The sequence below is a fragment of the Harmonia axyridis genome, chromosome 2, assembly GCF_914767665.1.
Source record: "Harmonia axyridis chromosome 2, icHarAxyr1.1, whole genome shotgun sequence".
Lineage (NCBI taxonomy): Eukaryota > Metazoa > Arthropoda > Insecta > Coleoptera > Coccinellidae > Harmonia > Harmonia axyridis.
This window is the reverse complement of record NC_059502.1, coordinates 46,399,617-46,423,589: the sequence shown is the minus strand read 5'-3', so window position 1 is coordinate 46,423,589 and position 23,973 is coordinate 46,399,617. Positions and strand designations below refer to the sequence as shown.

At 33.9% G+C, this 23,973-nt stretch overlaps 1 protein-coding gene across 1 annotated transcript in view; it reads left to right on the top strand.

Annotated features, from left to right (window-relative positions):
- Positions 1 to 23,973, top strand: part of LOC123673327 (sensory neuron membrane protein 2-like) — a 138,331-nt gene that overhangs the window by 28,099 nt on the left and 86,259 nt on the right. The gene's annotated exons all lie outside the window — the stretch shown is intronic.

Below are 23,973 nucleotides of genomic sequence, written 5' to 3'. Positions count from 1 at the left end.
TAATAGGCCAGTTTGAGAGCTGGTGCAGGGAAAATGCACTGATCATAAATATAGATAAAACTGAATGCATTCGCTTCACAGCTAGGAATCCAACAACAAATCCATTTGGTGTATATTATGAAGGAGAGTCCTTGAATTCGAAGGAAGTCGTCAAATTCTTGGGTGTTTACGTGGATGATAGATTGAGATGGTGTCATCATGTAGACCATGTCTGTAGAAAGCTTAGCTCATCTTTCTATGCCATTTGTCGTATAAAAGATACTCTTCCTTTAAGCAGTGTAATTAGTATATACTACAGTTTGGCTTACAGCCATATCTCCTATTGTATCTTGGTCTGGGGAAATTCAATCGATTTTGACAGAATATTAGTCAATCAAAAACGTATAATACGTATGATTTTTGGCCTTCATCCGCGTACATCCTGTCGGCCTGTGTTTACTGCTAATGATATTCTCACCGTGCCTTGTATATATATTTATAAATGTTTATTGTACATGAATGAAAATCTAAGTAGATTCAATAAAGTGTCAACCTTTCACAGTTATAACACCAGAAATCCTGATACTCTCTCAATTCCATTGCATAGAACCACTAAGTACCAGTCTTCTATCTCGTATACAGGAATAAAACTATATAATCATTTACCATCTGCGGTACGAGCAATGAGTGGACGGAGGTTCAGGATGACGGTAAAGTCTATGTTAATAAAAAAGGCTTATTATAGTATTAACGAATATTTGAGTGATAAGAGTATTGTGGAGTAAATTACTGTACATTATTGTAATACTGACCTGTCCTATACATTCTTATGTCAAACAGGATTAATAAATTATTGTTATTGTTATTGTTATTGTTATCCTAACAGCATGATTAAGAAATTACTATATGCTAATGGTACCACTCAAAATGAACAAACAGAAGAACAAAATATGACAACAGATAGAACACATTATGCATCGTATCCAAATGTTACAAACTTGACAGGAAAATTGAAAAATGTGTTCAGAGAGGAAAACATCAAAATTGCAGTCCAAAATCAAAAAACGGTGAGGTCATTGTACACCAAAATAAAGGACCCCATTCCAACATCCTTCCAAAGTAATGTCGTTTATAAAATAAAATGTGAGACTTGCGACAAATGTTATATAGGACATACCTCCCAATGGCTGAAAAGTAGAGTGGCGCTACATAGATCGGACATAAGAAAATAACCAGAGAGATGTGCATTGGCTGCGCATGCGCATAATCTGGACCATCATGTGAATTTTGAAGGTGTTGAGGTACTCAAAACAGAGAGAAATTATCAAAAAAGATTGATTCACGAGATGATTAACATAAACAAAGAAGATGAAACCATAAATAAGAAGACAGATACGAACAAATTAAGCTCTATATACAGTTATTTGTTAGAAAGGATAAAAATGGAACCTTTTTATTACGGCCCAATAGATGAATAAAGAAGACAGGGAACATAGAGGAGTGAGAGACTAGTTTTCTATAATAACAGTAACATAACCATCAAAAATCAAATGTCATTATTGTGTTATCTTAGATGAGAGTTACTAAATTGTGTATAAATAAGATTATCAACCGGAAGAGTTTTTAAATTGTAAAATAGATTTAGTTGACGTGTTTTTGGAGAATTCCTATGAAATCAAAATATAACTTTTTGGTTTTATTGGTTACAACGTTTGTGGCAGATGTTATCCATGTAAAACCTCACATTCAGTGAGTAAATTTGTTTGTTTTATAAAATTTGTTATTTATTAATTGTATATTATTGATCTTTTGCAGAAGCCCTGAAGAAGCATTAAATTAATGCGAAAGCTTGGCATAGAATAAAGAGTAGTCAATCATTTACTCCCAAAACCCGAGCCTAAAGACCCTTAAATATCATTATATATATATATATATATATATATATATATATATATATATATATATATATATATATATATATATATATGAGTGGGGAATCCCAGTACAACCTGATTCTATCGTTCTCTAGTATTTCGCTTGGTCTGTATTCGTATGCCCGTTTTTTTTTTATATATATATATATATATATATATATATATATATATATATATATATATATATATATATATATATATATATTTGCGAGTTGTACACCTTCTTCACAAATTCACACCACACCATCTATACTCTCCCCATCCGATAGAGGAAAATGAGCGGTATAAGATCTATTGGGACCTAAGTATTGTAACGGACAGGAGTGTCGAACACAACAGACCGGATATGGTGGTATGTGATAAGGAAGAGAAGACTGCCCTGGTAATAGATTTTGCCGTGCCCCAGGATTATAACCTCGCCAAGACCTATGGGGAAAAGATGTCAAAATACGAGGCGTTAGCCCAACAAATTAAAGATATGTGGCAGCTGAAAAAGGTCAACATAATGCCTCTTATCATATCTGTAAATGGACTCGTCCCAAAAAGGACCACCCAACATCTAAAAGAGCTCAACCTGCCCCACAATGCAATTATGTGGATGCAGACGGCGGTAATTCTTGGAACTGTCAACATCATAAGGAGAGTGCTCTACCCTCATTAACAGACGGGGTTGTCCTTGGCGCACGCGTGCCCGGACAATACCAGATAATATATATATATATAAATATGTGATGTCGGTTGTTGCCCGAAAACACATTGGGTCTTCCTGCTGAAACCACAAATGGATTGCTGGCTTCTGTTGTTGACTCTGTTTGTTTGTTGTTTCTTTCAAGTGTTGCACATCCTAACACTTGTTCACCGTACTGATGAGGGCCGAAAGCCCGAAACACGTGTCTACGGTTGGTATTTCTCTGAGAGGGACTGTCCTTATCCTTATGATTTGTTTTATGAACAATTACCCTCGTTATCCTTCCGACATATATAAATATATATATATAAATATATATCTATATATATATATATATATATATATATATATATATATATATATATATATATATATATATATATCTATATATCTGCAATTTTAAGGGATATCGACTGAAGCGAGGTAGATTTAAATACTCTTTATTTCTTGCCTAGCTTTCGGAAAACTTTGTTTCCATCATCAGGGCCAAAAATGTTGAGGTTATTCCTCAGTAATTACAAATAAACTTGAAAACATTGAGACAACAGTTCACAAGACAAGTAGTCAATTTTTAAAACGCAATAAATTATGCTTCGATAAATCTAACCTTAAAATAATTGATCACAGAGTATACAAATCAGTCCACAGATTATTCTGTCATAATGTTATTCTTCTCTGACTTATTCATCCAAACTTAAGAATCAGTCATTTAGAAACAGCTAATGAGGATATTATGAGGATGTTAAAGGACATCATGTCACGAGAATTGTTAATGGAGTTTAAGAAAAGACAGAGAATTCTATACAACAAACGATTCCATATAATAAAACTGACAAACATCAAAAAGATTGGAAAACTGGAAGAGATGAATAAGCCAAATTGGAAGAATCAAGAAAAATGGTTTAGGAATCTGTCGTCAATACAGATTCCTAAAGAAATAGAAAATTTTCTATCGTTAGGATCGAAGTTCAGCATGGCTGTACCTGTAGGGGAGATATCGATGGACAATCTCATTGCCGATGTGGAAGATATTATTCAAAAGACAACTGAGAAGAATCAAGACCTATACCGAGCAAAAGTATCCAGCATCATAGCCAGTTATATTCACAAAAATAGGGACATAATGTACCAAACAGACAGACCATATAGAATTGCAAGGGAATTTCTGAAAGCTAATGAAAATCTTATCATCCTTAATAGCGACAAAGGAGCAGTCACTGTGGCCATGGACAGAGAAGACTATACTCAAAAAATGTATACAATAATAAATTCAGAAAGTTTCAAACAAATACCGAGAGATCCTACAACCACATTGCAAAACAAATGCAATGACTATGTAAGTAGACTTTTTAAATCTAACTCTATCAGTAAAGAACAAGCAAAGGCCATGAAATGCTACAACTCAGTTTGTCCAAAAGTTTATGGAAATCCAAAGGTTCATAAATCAGGACACCCACTTCGACCAATAGTTGCTAGCATACAGAGCCCAACATCAAATTTGGCGGAATTTCTGGCGAATATTCTATCGAATGCATATGAAAGAAATAATGAGTACTACATAAAAGACACCTTTGAGTTTTCCAAATGCATGAACAACCTAGTCATTCCAGAAGGATATGAGCTAGCATCACTCGATGTGATAAATTTATTTGGCAATATTTACAATGAATTGGTATTGAAGGTAATCGATATAAAGTGGACTAAAATTGAGGAACACTGCAACATTCCTAAGTCATTGTTCATGGAGATAATACAGTTTATTCTAAAAAACAACTACTTCTGCTTTCAGAATGAATTCTATGTGCAAACATTTGGCTGCGCCATGGGATCGAAGCTTAGCCCGATCTTGTCACAATATGTAATGGACCATCTACTGGATGTATGTATACCGTTGCTGTCATTCAATCTCATTTTCCTGAAGAAATTTGTTGACGACCTAATCCTTGCACTGCCTCACACAGGCATAGATGAAATACAACAAATTTTCAACAGCTATGATCCACACATACAATTTACAATAGAGAGAGAAGATGAAAATAAAACAGTACCCTTTTTAGACACGAAGGTATGTAGAATAAATAACACAATTAAACTAGACTGGTACAGAAAGAATTCAGCATCCAATAAGTTCATCAACTATTAGTCAGAACATCCAATACAAGTAAAAATAAATTGTGTTAAAGAAATGAAAGCCAGGATCAAGAACATTTGTCACCCAGATTTGGTGGATGCGAATCTGAAGAAATTATACCGGATATTTCAAGAAAACTCTTATCCGAGAGGATTACTAAACAAATTATTGTACGAGTCAAATAATAATCCAGAACAACCTAAACCTGAACCAAAACCACCTGAAGCAGCAGAAGGAGATGATAACAGAATGCCAGAAAACACAAAATATGGTTCCCTGCCAAATATTAGAGATTTGACTAGTAAGATCAAAAATTGTTTCAAGGAGGAAAATATAAAGATAGCAACGTATAATACAAAAAGCATTTCAAGATTATACAGCAGAATAAAAGATCAAACACCAACACTACTTAGGTCAAATGTTGTCTATAAGATGAATTGTGCGGAATGTGAGTGCACATATATTGGTCACACATCCCAGTGGCTAAAAAGCAGATTGGCCTTACACAAAAGTGACATCACAAAAAACAACCAGCGATGTGCTTTAACCATACATGCGGTAGAGAAAGGACATATGATTGACTTCGACAGTGCAGAGATAGTGGCAACTCAGAAAAAGTATAACAAAAGACTCATACTCGAGATGATAAACATAAGGAACCAGAAAGACCCAATAAATAAAAAGACCGACGTACAGAAACTAAGTAATGTATATACCTATCTACTCACATACCCTAACATTAAAGAACGAAAAAATTTTTATGATGGACCGTTGGATGAATAAGTCAGAGAAGAATAACATTATGACAGAATAATCTGTGGACTGATTTGTATACTCTGTGATCAATTATTTTAAGGTTAGATTTATCGAAGCATAATTTATTGCGTTTTAAAAATTGACTACTTGTCTTGTGAACTGTTGTCTCAATGTTTTCAAGTTTATTTGTAATTACTGAGGAATAACCTCAACATTTTTGGCCCTGATGATGGAAACAAAGTTTTCCGAAAGCTAGGCAAGAAATAAAGAGTATTTAAATCTACCTCGCTTCAGTCGATATCCCTTAAAATTGCAGACATTTATAGTACGACTGTTAACTAATCAAATATATATATATATATATTTTTTTTTTTTTCCAATCACCATAATGGGTTAGCTCCGCAGAAAAGAGCCGGGTCGACTCACGACCAAGGCTCTCCTAGGTTGTTGTCAAAACCATCCTGACAATCCTTGTTGTCCACAGTATCACCTCCTTTTGAGCTGTGCTGATCAACTCAAGGTCTAGATCAAGGAGTTTTATATTGTCTGGAAGGTGACTTTCCACCAATCCGTTGGTGGTAATGATATATATATATATATATATATATATATATATATATATATATATATATATAGATCAACAAATGGGTTGGTGGAAAAACATCTGCTTGAGAACACGCTGAGACTGGGCTTAGATAGAGAGCTTGTAAGCACAGCGCAGAAAAAGGTAATCCTCGCAAACACGAGGCTTGTGAGGAAGTTCTTAACGTCCCTCTGAAGCGCTTTGGCAAAAAAAAATGCCCGGCACTAGGAGTTACCTGCCCTATATGGTGATTGAGGGAAAAAAAAAAAATATATAGATATATATATATATATTTATATATATATATATATATATATATATATATATATATATATATATATATATATATATATATATATATATATATATATATATATATATATATATATATATATATATATATATGAGTGGGGAATCCCAGTACAACCTGATTCTATCGTTCTCTAGTATTTCGCTTGGTCTGTATTCGTATGCCCGTTTTTCTTTCTTTATTGATCCGGCTTATATATAGATATATATAGATTATATATATATATATGTATATATATATATATATATATATATATATATATATATATATATATATATATATATATATATATATTATCTATATATATCTATATATAAGCCGGATTAATAAAGAAAGAAAAACGGGCATACGAATACAGACCAAGCGAAATACTATAGAACGATAGAATCAGGTTGTACTGGGATTCCCCACTCATCACGGATAGACCTATTGCACATAATCGGCCTGACATTGTCATATTTCACAAACTGAAGAACAAGGTCACAATAATAGACGTCACCATTCCAGCGGATGACAACATCGAGAAAGCCTATGCTGAAAAAAGAATGAAGTACCATGATCTTGCATTCGAGCTGAAAAAAATTTATAAACTTACCAACACGACGATACTCCCACTGATTATAAGCACCAATGGAATGGTTGAAAGACATTTAAATGGGCATACTTACCAGCTCGGATTAGAGGAGAGGCTTATCACAGACGCACATAGAGAAGTTATCCTGTGGACGACGAGGATCGTTCGGGCGTTTCTGACCAGTGCGTGAGGATGCCTTGGCCCACCATAGCCCGGAATTCTCACTACAAAACCCTATAAAGGTGGTACAAAAAAAAAAAAAAAAAAAAATATATATATATATATATATATATATATATATATATATATATATATATATATATATATATATATATATATATATATATATATATATATATACAAAATGTGATAATTTCCTAAAGTAATTACTAAACAATGGTTTAAGGGGTGTTGGAAAAACTTCAATTGTTACTAACTTCTTTATTTCATCAGTCGACGTTTCGATCCTTGGTTGGGATCTTCTTCAGGACTTCTATAAAACAAACAACATACAAATATAACAAACATTGCAGAAAAGACAACATGTTAAAACGCACCGAAATGCGAAGAGTTACCAGATCTTAAGTTGCACTGAATCTTATACAGATTTGGAGGAAAAATTATTAATTAACTTGAACACAAAATAGTCTCTAATACAATAACGTCTCTTTTTTATATCACACACTTCCTTATTCTCTTGAAAACTTATTTTTGAAATTCTTTCTTCATCCATCTGACAACAACGTTTTTTACGCAGTTGTCAGATGGATGAAGAAAGAATTTCAAAAATAAGTTTTCAAGAGAATAAGGAAGTGTGTGATATAAAAAAGAGACGTTATTGTATTAGAGACTATTTTGTGTTCAAGTTAATTAATAATTTTTCCTCCAAATCTGTATAAGATTCAGTGCAACTTAAGATCTGGTAACTCTTCGCATTTCGGTGCGTTTTAACATGTTGTCTTTTCTGCAATGTTTGTTATATTTGTATGTTGTTTGTTTTATAGAAGTCCTGAAGAAGATCCCAACCAAGGATCGAAACGTCGACTGATGAAATAAAGAAGTTAGTAACAATTGAAGTTTTTCCAACACCCCTTAAACCATTGTTTAGTTATATATATATATATATATATATATATATATATATATATATATATATATATATATATATACAGGGTGTTTCATCATAAACTGGACAAACGTATATATTCGTGTAGAGGACATCGGGACAATCATTTTTGCCTTATACAATATATCCCGTTTTCGACGCATAAGCGAGATACAGGGTGTTAAACGTCAATTTTGAGCAAGATTCTTATGGGTGTGGTCAGTTTTGTATAACACTCAAAGAAACGGTTTTTGGTCAAATCTCAGTATTTTTGGGTCCTCTATTCAGAAAAGTTGATGAAATCCGAAAAAAGGATTACAAAATGGCGGAAAACCTGCAACGTTCCTAATATTTTTTTCCGGTGGTCAAATTGAATTTTATTTTCTGAATGAACACAATTTTATTCAGTGAAATTCAAATAACCAATAGAATTATATGAGCTACGAAATTCCGTTGCTTAGCAACGAATATTAATATCCTTAGAACTGTCTTAATTTCTTCATTAATACTTACGTTGGAATCGAGGGTTCGACTCCCAACTAAGTTTCACCGAATTTTTTTTGTATAAATACATTTTAGCATCCGGAATTTTTGGAAATAGCAATAATTTAATAATTTTGACTCTAAGAAGCCATTCTAATTTTTTTTTGGAGGTTCGAACAAAACATTTGAATGGCTGTAGTAACGAAACCGTTTAATATTTTACAATTCTGTTTTCATATTCGTGATTGATAATTGAGGGAGTACAATTTTACAAAATTCCATCCATTTCGGGTGAAATTTTTTTATCGCTGTGGACATGTAAAAAAAAATTTGTGTTCGATTTTTGAAAAAATTTTTGCACAGAAATTCTTAGAAAATTGTGTTCATTCAGAAACTAAAATTCAATTTGACCACCGGAAAAAAAATTAGGAACGTTGCAGGTTTTCCGCCATTTTGTAATTCTTTTTTTGGATTTCATCAACTTTTCTGAATAGAGGACCCAAAAATACTGAGATTTGACCCAAAACCGTTTCTTTGAGTGTTATACAAAACTGACCACACCCATAAGAATCTTGCTCAAAATTGACGTTTAACACCCTGTATCTCGCTTATGCGTCGAAAACGGGATATATTGTATAAGGCAAAAATGATTCTCCCGATGTCCTCTACACGAATATATATGTTTGTCCAGTTTATGATGAAACACCCTGTATATAAATATATATATATATTTTTTTTTTTTTTTAATCACCGTTGTAGGGTAAGGCTTCGAGGTTGCCGGTTCCTCACAGAACAAGGCAACACTCAATTGCTAGTGAGGAAACTTCTTACAATTCTCGTGGTCCACAAGATCACCTCCTTCTGCGCCTTCTCTGTGCCCGGAGAATACCAGATATTCCCACGAAAGTGTGAAAAAAAAAATATATATATACAGGGTCTTTCACGAGGAACCTCACCCATATTTATACGGGAAACTACTGAACGTATTTTCATGAAATTCAGCACTTATGAGTATTTCACGATGCTGATGAAATATAAAATATTTTCAAGGCATGAGCATTTCAAGGCATGAAATAATGTGAGTGTATGCATCACACCCTTGCCCTCAAATGGCTTTTTTCTGAGTTATTCACAAAAAACTGTTTTTTCGTCTTGAATTTTCAGCTATTTCTTTTCCCTTTACGCCAAAAAGATGAAATTTTCAGGAATGTTGCATGTTGCATGTTGCATGTTGCACAATATATATATATATATATATATATATATATATATATATATATATATATATATATATATATATATATATATATATATATATATATATATATATATATGCCGGACGGAACGACAATAAACACACTTGGAGAAACAGAGAGATACAAATACTTGGGTATCCAGGAAACTTTCGAAATAAAACAGCCAGAAAACAAGAGGGAGATTGAGAATGAGGTCATGGGCAGAGTACGCCGAATAATGATAACGCAGTTGTCATCAAAAAACAAAATGGAGGCCATGAACATCTGGGCAATGCCGGTATTTGCTTACACAGCAGGGGTGATTACCTGGTCTAGAACAGACCTAGAAAGACTAGACAGGAAAATCAGAACTACCCTCACGAAGAACGGCATGCTTCATCCAAACTCGGCAATCGAAAGATTATACTTGCCACGTAAGGAAGGTGGTCGAGGCCTGAGCAGCTTGGAAGACATCTACCTGAAAGAAGAAAAGAAGATAAGAGATTACTTCAGGATAGGAAACCTACCAGTCCAACAATGGGTATCAGCACAACTTTACCCATCTGCGCTCCAGGAGGAAGTGGACACGCAGGAACCTGTAGCAGAGGAGCCATCTGATAGAAGAAAACATATCTGGGAGGCAAAACCGCTGCACGGAAGATTCTACGCGAGCCTACACCAGACTGATGTTGACATGTCGAACTCCAACACCTACCTGACTCAGGGCTACCTCTTCCCCCAAACAGAGGGAACAATGCTGGCGATTCAGGATCAGGTCGTGCCTACACGTGTTTATACCAAGCATATAATGAAGCAGCCAGTTCTATCAACGTAATGCAGACTATGTGACAAGGCCGAGGAAACGGTGCAACACTTGTCCTCGGGTTGCACAACGATAGCAGGCACCAAATACCTCGCCCGCCACAACAACATGGGGAAGGTCGTGCATCAGTTGCTGTGCTTGAGGGAGGGCCTATTACTGCACTTTGTACCACACCATATATACGCTCCACAAACGGTTCTTGAGAACGAAACCGTAAAAATTTACTGGGACTTGACCATTATCACGGATCAAGCTGTGGAGCACAACAGACCGGATATGGTGGTATGGCTCAAGAAGAACAAAATAGCCTATATCATAGACTTTGCAGTGCCACTTGATCAAAATCTCACTAAGACCTATGGAGAAAAAATTACCAAATACCAGGCACTATCACGACAAATGAAAAGTATGTGGCAACTGGAAAAAGTAGAGATAAAACCTCTGATTATGAGCTGCAATGGATTGGTTCATCGAAAAACTACAGAGCATCTCCAGGAATTGAAGCTGCCTCACAACACTACTCTTTGGATGCAGAAGGTGGTGATCTTGGGGACAGTTGGTATCATACGACAGATAATATTATATATATATATATATATATATATATATATATATATATATATATATATATATATATATATATATATATATATATATATATATATATATATATATATAATAACTATTGTTGTAAGAGCCAAAATAAATATATTGCATTGGCTGCGCATGCGCATAATCTGGACCATCATGTGAATTTTGAAGGTGTTGAGGTACTCAAAACAGAGAGAAATTATCAAAAAAGATTGATTCACGAAATGATTAACATAAACAAAGAAGATGAAACCATAAATAAGAAGACAGATACGAACAAATTAAGCTCTATATACAGTTATTTGTTAGAAAGGATAAAAATGGAACCTTTTTATGACGGCCCAATAGATGAATAAAGAAGACAGGGAACATAGAGGAGTGAGAGACTAGTTTTCTATAATAACAGAAACATAACCATCAAATGTCATTATTGTGTTATCTTAGATGAGAGTTACTAAATTGCGTATAAATAAGATTATCAACCGGAAGAGTTTTTAAATTTGTGAAATAGATTTAGTTGACGTGTTTTTGGAGAATTCCTATGAAATTAAAATATAACTTTTTGTTTTTATTAGTTACAACGTTTGTGGCAGATGTTATCCATGTAAAACCTCACATTCAGTGAGTAAATTTGTTTGTTTTCTAAAATTTGTTATTTATTAATTGTATTTTATTGATCTTTTGCAGAAGCCCTGAAGAAGCATTAAATTAATGCGAAAGCTTGGCATAGAATAAAGAGTAGTCAATCATTTACTCCCAAAACCCGAGCCTAAAGACCCTTAAATTTCATTCTATATATATATATATATATATATATTGTCTCCAGATAACAGTCGTACTATAAATATCGTGAATCTTTAAGGGAATTCGACTGATAAGAAGGATTTCAGTTTTACTCTTTATTCATACCAAGCTTTCGGAACTGGTTAGTTCCTTCCTCAGGGTTACTACAATTTTAACAATTAAAATTGAAATTACATACTAACCAGTTCCGAAAGCTTGGTATGAATAAAGAGTAAAACTGAAATCCTTCTTATCAGTCGAATTCCCTTAAAGATTCACGATATATATATATATATATATATATATATATATATATATATATATATATATATATATATATATATATATATATATATATATATATATATATATATATATATATATATATATATATATATATATATATATATATATATATATATATATATATATATATATATATATATATATATATATATATATATATATATATATATATATATATATATATATATATATATATATATATATATATATATATATATATATATATATATATATATATATATATATATATATATATATATATATATATATATTTATATTCCCTGAAGCATAGTGTTTATAGTTAAAAAGGCTCTTATGTCAGATTATATATATATATATATATATATATATATATAATAGTTATAGTTATAGTTATTATTATATATATATAGTTGATATATATATATATTATAGTTATAAGTATGATAAGGGGTGTGGGAAAATTGATAAGTGTTATAATTTCACTCTTCTTTATTTCATTTAGTCGACGTTTCGATCCCGATGGGGACCTTCTTCAGGACTCTACAATAGCAATAGAAAACAGTCAAAAACATGGCAACCACAAAACATGTAAAAATAGTACATACCGAAATACAGAGTTGTAAAGATCTTATTTGAACACAAATCAATAGCTCTCAAGAAAGCAATGAACAAGAACATCAACAAATTTAGCGAAAAAAGATCTGATATTTCGTTGGCACAAGAGTAGAAATCAATTATCATATGTAAATAAGGTAAACAGAATAATCAACAAAATGAGAGGTTGTCAAAAATGTTGTCAACCAGACTTGCCACAGAATACACGCACATGACAAATGAAACATAGAATAGCATTAAATCACACTTGGTCGCAGTAATTCACTCTCACCGAACTCAGAACAAATGCGATTATTGAAAGACTCCATGAACCGAATCCAATCCCCTCTCACAGAAATAGTCCGGAACATAGATTTCATTATTAAGTTATCCCGACTATAGAACTTGTGGAAATATTCATTCCATTTGATCCATTCAACTCACTGCCACCAAACTGGTCATAATGAATCAAATAAGTATAGATGGAGCTAATATTGTTTACATCCCTTCTGTAATGCATAGAACAAGTGTGGCGTTTAATATGGTACATCTCTAAGAAACATCTTTTCTTTCCACTAACTGCACATTCAAGAATTTTGGTGGAATCATAATCCATTGGGTGATCTTTGTCCCGGGTATGGTCTGCTAGGGCACAAATCTTATTTGGATTCTTGATGTCGCTCTTGTGTTGAGCAATCCTTCTCTTCAAAAGCTGAGATGTCTGACCAATATACACCTCACTACATATTGAACATGGAATACAATATACCACACCACTCATATTATCAACAGTCATCCTATCTTTCACTCGACTGTATAGTCTGTCGATTTTAAAATAAGATTTCGGAATCAATTTAATTTGTGTGGTCTTTAGGAGGTTAATTAATGCATTAGTCATACCATTTATTAGGGGAATAGAAGAGTAAAGAATTCTATCTACGTTCTCAGTGTCCACAGTGGTGGATGCGCCCCTCTCTCCATTCGTTGGCTGTCTCGAAGGAGTGGTATTGTATATCAATCTGGACAACAACCTCTTTGGGTATCCATTCTCTAGCATCAATTGTAACAATAACCTCAGATTCTGCTGCCTTAGACTTGGATGGGCAACTTTTTCGATGCGATTCTTCAATCCTAAAATCATGTTTACCTTTTGTCCATGTGGATGATTGGAAAAATAGTGTAAGTATCTCCCTGAACTTGTTGGCTTTCGATACCAATCCAGAATCAGCCTATTTTCCGGTGTTCGAATCACCCTTGTATCCAGGAATGGGACACCACTCGCTGTTTCTTCCTCCAACGTAAACTGTATACTTTCATGTTCACTGTTAAACCTGTTTAGAACGAAAGCAACCTGGTCTTTAGGTACAGCACATATTAGATCATCAACATATTTCTTGATGAAAGGAATGTGAAAAGGAATGCTAACAAGAATGCAGTCCAGAAGGAAATCCATTACTACTTCAGCAATGGACGGACTGAAGTTGGAACCCATAGGGGAACCGAGCACCTGTTTGAAGAACCTACCATTAAAAAGAAAATAGTTAGAAGAAAACAGGAACTTAATGGCATATATGAATTCTTCTTTTGGTAGACTAGTGTGGTTTTTGATAGTATCCCACTTGTTCTCAACAGCTGAGACTGCCAACTCTACAGGAATGTTGGTGAAAAGAGATACAACGTCCAGGCTGATCAGGACATAATCAACAGGTAACTGGAAACCATTCACACATTGGGCAAAAGCAAAGGAATCTTCAATAAAATATCTACTTCTGGTGGAAGAAAGATATTTAGACAGGATGTCTGAAACAAAAACTGACAGTTTGGAAGTGGGGGTGTTGACAGATGATATTATTGGTCTCAAGGCAAGAATGGGTTTGTGGATTTTTCGTAAACCGTAGAATCTAGCGGGAACTGAATTATAAATGTACAGTAATTTACCTTGTACTTGTGTTATGTGGCCCCCACTGACCCATCGCTTAATCAATGCATTACATTTACCTTGTATTGTAATGGTTGGATCTCTGTTAGGAAGAAGTTGGTAATATTGTTCATTGAGCAAAATTGTGTTGGAGAGCTCTATGTACTGATCCTTATCCATCAATACCGTAACATTGCCTTTATCAGCCCGTAACACAAGCAATTCTTGATGTTGACTTAGGTACCTCTTACAGTGGTAAAATTCTCTCTGGAAAACATTATTAGTCCTTTTTCCAGGTTTGATGTAGTTGGTTATAATATTAGCAGCTTGGGAACGTTTGATGTTCTTCCCCTCATCTGACAGTCTATCATTAAGGTCTATAATGCTCTCTACATCTGCCAACAGTCCCGACATGGAAACCTCCTTCAAAGGAATATCAATGCCGAATCTGGGGCCCAGTGCTAGGAATTTCAATATTCTATCTGGTATAATCACAGAACTAACATTCCTAACCCAACTTTCTTGTGGTTCTACTCTCTTTAGAAGTTCATCCGATAGAGCTCTCACCTTCATCAGATTTCTCTCCTTGATAGCAGCAAATTCTCTTCTGTACCTTCTGGACTGGTAAGATTCAAAACGAATTAGCATCTCTGGTGGAAGCAACCCCTCCAAGATCTGCCACAACCTGGAAAAAATTTATATATATATATATATATATATACATATATATATATATTTATCATATCAGTAAAGATAACGAGGGTTTTTGTTCATAAAACAAAGCACAAAAGGATAAGGACAGTCCCTCACAGAGAAATTCTAACCGTAGACACGTGTTTCGGACTTTCGGCCCTCATCAGTACGGTGAAAAAGTGTTAGGATGAGCAACACTTGAAACAAACAACAAACAAACAGAGTCAACAACAGAAGCCAGCCGTCCATTTGTGGTTTCAGCAGGAAGACCCAATGGGTTTTCGGGAAACAACCAACATCACCACGTAGGAAGCTATAGCTACCTGCGTGACATCCGAGTCCCGGGATAATCACATCAGTAAAGATAACGAGGGTTTTTGTTCATAAAACAAAGCACAAAAGGATAAGGACAGTCCCTCACAGAGAAATTCTAACCGTAGACACGTGTTTCGGGCTTTCGGCCCTCATCAGTACGGTGAAAAAGTGTTAGGATGAGCAACACTTGAAACAAACAACAAACAAACAGAGTCAACAACAGAAGCCAGCCGTCCATTTGTGGTTTCAGCAGGAAGATATATATATATATATATATATATATATATATATATATATATATATATATATATATATATATATATATATATATATATATATATATATATATATATAGAACTGCGAGATATAGTTAGAGTGATGAAAAATAAAACATCCTGTGGATATGATGAAGTCCCAATAAGTGTAATAAAACGACACATTTCACTTATAATAAAACCAGTTTGTTTCATAATGAATTGTGTATTAAAGTCAGGCGTTTTTCCAGATGCTCTTAAACGGACCATTGTTAAACCATGTCATAAAAAGGGTGATTTGGACAATCTTTCAAATTACAGACCAATTAGTTTGGTTACCTCATTTGCCAAAATCTTTGAAAAGCTTCTCTCAAACCGCCTTGTAGACTTCTTCAGAAAATTCAAGGTTTTATCGGGGAGTCAGCATGGTTTCACCAAGACCAAGAGTACTGAAACCGCTTTGTTTGAATTCATACGAAAGATAACTTTTCTTCTTGAGGAAGGTCGAGTACCTGCGGGGCTCTTCGTGGACTTTTCGAGAGCTTTCGACTCTGTCGATCACGAGATTTTGCTGGAGAAACTGAAAATATACGGCATAAGAGGCATTCCACTCAAACTCTTTGAGAGTTACCTCAGCAACAGGAAGCAAATCACTTTTTTGGACCACGAAGGGACTCGAATTCTATCATCTGAAAGAACTATACACAAGGGAGTGCCACAAGGAACCATAGTGGGGCCCATCTTATTCGTAGTGTATATCAACGACTTACCCGAAATTTTGCAGAAAGTTCTAGTTCCTCAAGATCAACTTATACTTTCTCCATCTACTACCTATTCAACTGAGACTTCACCACAACATAATTTAACAATTGAACATCTATCACCTAGAGAAGAACATATAGAAACATATTTATATGCTGATGACGCTAATGTTTTAATATCAGGCCAGACTATTGGAGATGTCATGAACACTTTGAAAACATCAATGAAAGTAATTGAAAAATGGTGTATCGAAAATGGTTTAGTTCTCAATGGGAATAAAACTAATGTTTTAATGTTTTCAACTAATCGCCCAAATCTAACATTTCCGGAGAGTATCACTTTTGACAATGGAATAGTTCAAGTAAGATCTTGTACTAAATTATTAGGTGTATTTATTGAGAGCAATCTTGGTTGCATTGTGAATCAGTGACGAAGAGACTGCATACGATCATATATACACTAAGAGCCATTAGAAATAGAATAGATATCGACACCTTGAGGATTGTTTATTTTGCAAATTTTCAATCGATTATGGCATATGGAATCATTTTCTGGGGTGGGAGCACCCAGGCTGAACGCGTGTTCATCGCTCAGAAGATGGCTATGAGGATAATGTTTCACATGAAATACAGGGAATCATGTCGGGGTATATTCAGAAGATATAATATACTAACTGCACCTGGTCTATATATCTATAAAATTTTATTATTTTTGTTCAAGAACAATTCTTATTTTCAGAATTTTAGAAATGTGAATAATACCAGGAGAATGATTGATTATCTATTACCCATTCACAAACTAACGAGTACGGAGCGTAATAATTTTTATATGAGTATGAAACTCTTCAATCATCTACCTAGAAGAATAAGAGCCATTAAGAAATTTAAACTCTTCAGAAGAGAATTATTAGCAATGTTAATAAAATGTGAACCATATTCAATACTTGAATTTATAGACTTTTGTCATGTACATATAGCATAGGTATAGTAGTTTCATTTGTGAAGAATTTTTGACTTGTTTTCATTTTGTAATTGTAGATACAATTCTGGAAATAAATACTATTATTATTATTATTATTATATATATATATATATATATATATATATATATATATATATATATATATATATATATATATATATATATAAATTTTCATATATAATAATAATAATAATAATAATAATTTTTTCATCACCGTTTCATCAAATAGAATATGAGAATAAAATAACAAGATTGTGAATGACCTAAGCAAAGCTTGTATGTATTCACAATCTGTTGCATTTGAATGAATAATTATCGTGTGCAAAAGACCTAAAAATGCAAATTATTGCCAAACGTGTATACAGGAGAAGACCAAGGAGCGTCCCAAAAAGAAACAAAAAAAAACAATAATAATAATAACAGTAACAAAAGAAAAAAAACACATAAAGAGTGAGTCATAGTTGAAAATACTAGCAAGTCAATACTCTCACAAATCTCTCAGGATTTTTCATTATATAAACTTTCAATCTATTTTTATAACCTTTTTGTCGAGGATTTCAATTAACTTTAAACTGAATGGGCTAACAATCATAGAATTTGGCGCCATTATATAGAAAGCTGTGCTGTAAATGCGTGCCATATAATCTGGGAATCGGGATAGAATGGCTTGAAGCATATCTTGTTACATAGTTATGCTGCACAGGTTCAACGTTTTTCTTTATTTGTCTTAGAATGCACTCATATATATATACAGTTGTTCAAATTTAAGTTGCCTTGTCTCATTGAAGAGTTCATTTGTGTTATATAATACTCCAACTCTATGTATAATTTTTGAGATAGAGTTTTGAATGACTTGTATAGAATTCAGATAACATTTAAACATTCCTCCCCATATCGATAATCCATAGCGTAATATTGAAAGAACTAAGGCCTTATACACTCGTAATAGCATGTTTTCATCAAGAACATTCCTTAAATCATAAAAAATATAGACCAATCCTTTCATTTTTTTAATCATATTCTCAACGTGGACATCCCATCTAAGAAACTGATCGATGTATACGCCCAAATATTTAATGGTCTTTGGCAACAGCCTGGCAGCCACAATTTATAGATGTGCAACATTGAGAGTGAACAGGTATGGAATCAAAATCTGGTTGACCAGCTGTTGTAAGTGAAAATGTAATGAACTTGGTTTTATCTATATTCAGTTTTAATTTACTTTTTTTCAACCAAGCATACACCGATCTCATACCTCTCACAGCCTCCTCATATATATGGTCCCAAGTGTCCCCACAGAACAATATGACCGAGTCATCTGCATATGAATTTATTTCCAAGTTAGGAATGCAAAAAAGTTCATTTATAAATACAAGGAACAATGTGGGACCAATCACCGTTCCCTGTGGTATTCCCATATTGATCGGTAAAGGCTGACTCAAAACACTTCCTATTTTCACACGCTGTATTCTGTTGCATAAATAATTTTTCAAGAGCTTCAAACATACCCCTCTTATTCCCAGCCTTTCTAGCCTCTCAATCAGCAATTTATGATCGACAGTGTCGAACGCCTTTAAAATATATATATATATATATATATATATATATATATATATAAGGCGTTCGACACTGTCGATCATAAATTGCTGATTGAGAGGCTAGAAAGGCTGGGAATAAGAGGGGTATGTTTGAAGCTCTTGAAAAATTATTTATGCAACAGAATACAGCGTGTGAAAATAGGAAGTGTTTTGAGTCAGCCTTTACCGATCAATATGGGAATATATATATATATATATATATATATACCCACCCGGTTGATCCTATATAACCACGAAAGTGTGAAGGGAAAAAAAAAAATATATATATATATATATATATATATATATGAATCCCCTAAGTAAACTTCTCAACAAAAGCAAATACGGATATATCATCAACAAGACCAGAAACTGCAAAATAAACCACCAATTATACATGGATGATCTCAAACTTTTTGCAGCCAATAGAGAAGAGATGAGAAGGTTACTGGAAATAGTGTCATCCTACAGCCAGACGATCGGCATGGAGATGGGACTGGACAAATGCGCGGTCCTGGATGTGAAGAGGGGCAGGGTTGCCGAGGGTCCGGAGATTAAGCTGTGGAACGAGTCAAAAATATCATGTCTAGGGCCTCAAGAAACTTACAAATATCTTGGCATCCAACAAGCCCTTGACATAAAAACACCTGAAGTGAAAGATAATTTCAAGATTAAATACTTTGCCAGGCTTAGGAGTCTTCTTAAAGCTAAGCTCAATTCGAAGGCACTGTTTACAGCTATTAATATATGGGTCTTACCCTGCATTACTTACTCATTTGGAGTAGTACGCTGGACAGCCGCAGAACTGCAAGCAATAGACATCCAAACCAGAAAGCTCCTCACTAGGTATGGAATACATCACCCCCATTCCTCAGTGAATAGATTGTACATCAGCAGACATGAAGGTGGCAGAGGGCTCCAAAATATCCTTATAACACACAACAAAATTGTATCACAGATGAGAGATTACTTCAGATCAAGAAACTTACCGCTTTTTAAGATCGTGTGCCAAGCAGATGAGTACTCAGCCTTGCAGCTGGCAAAATCCTCGGTGAATCTCAGGGAACAATCATTGGAACAGCTTTCGGAAGAGTGGCACAGCAAAGCCCTCCATGGCAGATATCCTGGAAATTTAAAATCTGATAATATAATAAAAAATGAGTCATTAACTTACCTGAAAGCAGGATACCTACACCCTGAAACCGAAGGAAGGCTTATAGCAATCCAGGACCAGGTGGTGCCAACAAGAGCCTATATAAAGAGAATAACTGGCCGCAACATACCCTCCGACCTATGCAGACGGTGCTCCAGAGCCCTGGAAACGATTCAGCACATCACATCCTCGTGCCCTATACTGGCCCCAAAAAATTATATGGAACGCCACAACGCCATGGCCAGAGTGTACCACAGGGAAATCGCGACGAAAACAGGTCTACTGCAAAGTAATGACGGTTTTTATAGTTACCAACCACGAGATGTGCTGGAGAATGACATCTTCAAGCTGTACTGGGACACTGCCATGGTCACAGATAGGTCTATAGCACACAATCGCCCTGACATTGTGTTGTTCAATAAAACCGAAAAGTCTGTACAGATAATAGACGTATCGGTTCCCGCTGACGACAACATCACCAAAGCCTATACGGAGAAGGTCAGTAAGTATCACGACCTGGCCTTTGAACTGAAGGAGATCTATGGCCTCAGAAAGACATCTATAGTGCCACTCATAATATCGGTGAACGGCTTGGTGGAGGCCCACATGCTGGAAAATACAAAGAGGCTGCAACTTGATACTTACTTGATTAGTCAAGCCCAAAAGCAAGTGATTTTGGGCACTACGCGGATAGTCAGGAGGTTCTTGACCAGCTCCTGAGAACAATCTTGGCTGAAGAATCAGCCCGGTTGTCTCACGTACCAACCCGATAAATGGTGATTAAAAAAAAAAAAAAAAAAATATATATATATGTGAAAATTTCATCTTTTTGGCGTGAAGGGAAAAGAAATAGCTGAAAATTCAAGACGAAAAACAGTTTTTTGTGAATAACTCAGAAAATATCCACTTTAGGGCAAGGGTGAGATGCATACACTCACATTATTTTTTAACGAAGATTCAATATCTGTCATAAAAAAATGGGGTTCTAATTCGAAAAAATTGATTTTTCACGATTTTGCCATCCCTAACTTTGAAAGCGATTTTTTCACCCCCTGTATCATGAATCGCGATTTCGATTTTCAAAGTGGATACATCAATCTTACATCTTGAAAAATCCCAAAAATGAAAATTTCCATCCAAAAACCTCGAAGTTATTCTTGTTTCAGCGGAGCTCTATTTTCGATTTTTTTTCGAATTTTCCCGCTCAGAGAGAATTTTCCAACCAAAACTGAAAAATGTTACATCAAAATAACTTGAAATTTTTTAAGGAATCTTTTTCTGCAATAAAAAGATGGTGTTATAATTTGAAAAACGGAAGTTGACATCATTTCCGGAAAAACCGGAGGTGCTCATGCCTTGAAAATATTTTAGATTTCATCAGCATCGTGAAATACTCATAAGTGCTGAATTTCATGAGAAACGTTCAGTAGTTTCCCGTATAAATATGGGTGAGGTTTCTCGTGAAAGACCCTGTATATCATGTATATAATATTAAAAGATTCAAAAAACTGAATATTCAATTTCCATTCATAATGATAAGAAAAATCATTTATTATTTATTTCAAAAATGTAATATTAGCCAAAATTCCTAAAAAAATTGTGAATAATGGATAGGGATAGGATATCGAATAAATAATCAGGGATTCCTAAGTAATTGATGTCTCAAACATATCAAAATGCATATAGTTCATTAGATTATAGTATAATTCCAAAATATGTAGTAGATTTTAGGAGCTATAAAAATTTTTAATATTAGGCCAAAGAAAATGAATAATAGAAAATATTTCCAAATTTTATATAGAATATTTGAAAATATTTGTAACTTAGAATTGACCGAATAAAACATATGTGGTATCAAAAGATGGGGAAAAATATGAAGAATTTAACTAGAACATTATTGAAGATGGAAGACTTACCTCAAGAGAGAAAATTGCGAAAGCATCAAATTTGGCAAAAATTTTGACATCCAAGGCAATGCTGATTTCAAGAAAAAAATTTAAAAACTATAAATAGCCGACCAGAGCAGCAGCCATTCAGTCATTGAAAATCCATAGTAAGGGTCACATCGATTGAATCGAGATAAAAAACCTGAAATAATTGATAAAAAAAAGAAGTTATTTACGTAAATTGAAAGATAGCTAAAAAATTATCCAAATACTTACCTGAAAACCAATCATTGTGAGAAGAAATTAAAAAAATATTTAATCAATTTCAAGAAGGAAGTTCATAAGTTTTGAAAAAGAGTTGAAGCAGTATTAAAAGGAAAATGGATCCAAACCAGAGCAACTAAATTTATACAAATTAAGGTTAGAATCTGATGTTAGGAACATACAGGCCGATATTATGATATCGGCCTCTATGTTCCTATCTAAATCTTCATCGATTTCATCCTTGTTCTATGGAACAAGGATGAAATCGATGAAGATTTAGATAAGTAAATATTCGATTAGATTGATAGGAATTTAGTTATTAGATAAGAATTTTTTTTAATAGTTAGTTAATTTCAAAAATATTGATTAAATTTTTAAACAAAATTGAATTTGAATTGAATCATCCTGAGATATAGAGTCGGCACAAAATTATAAAATATAGTATCATTTTTTTTCTAGGTTTTATCAAATCATTTGAAATTCAAGTTAAATCACCAAAAAAGTAAAAGCAGCTTGAAAATACGATCCATAACAATATATATGTCGATAGGCCGTGAATTCAATACAAATTCAACTAACGTTAGAATTTGTTGTCCAATTACTCGGGCTAAGTGGGTTTTTACGGATTTGATCCCACTTTCGCCCAACACACCAAAATGGGGAGAGGCTTGTGGAATCAATGAGTGTTTGATACTTTCCTTTTCAGCTGCACTCTTGAGAAGAACTTGTAATTCCCGGGTGGCACCTACGAAATTAGAACCCTGATCACTGTATAGAATATCCACACGACCACGACCAGCTATAAAACGTTGAAGTGCGGCTTAAAAGGTTTCCGACAAAAAATCACTCGCTTATACTAAATGGAGCGGTTTTGTCATAAAACAAACAAATAAGCTGTTGTAATTACGATTTAAAATGATTACTTTTTGAGAGAGATTTTTGACTTGCTTTTAATATCCATAATATATTCAACAACTACTACTTTTGTTTTTCTCACATACGAAATAATACAATTATTTCAAAATAACATAGATGATTCCCAACATTCTCCCTCCTTTGGCAATTCAACCACTGAAACATTTGAAACAAAATAGCAAACTGACGATATCAACTAAATTAACTAAAACGAAATCGTTTGGGAGCATGTACGGTTCTCCCCAATCTAGTGATAACCGGTTTATTCTTATTCTTTCTTCAAAACCTTCTTCTTCTGATTGTTTTCTTTTTTATCACTGGTTCCTCCATTTTCTTTTTTTTTATCTGTTCCTGCCTCCGTTTTTTTTATACTCATATCTTACGCTAACTGTCCTCTC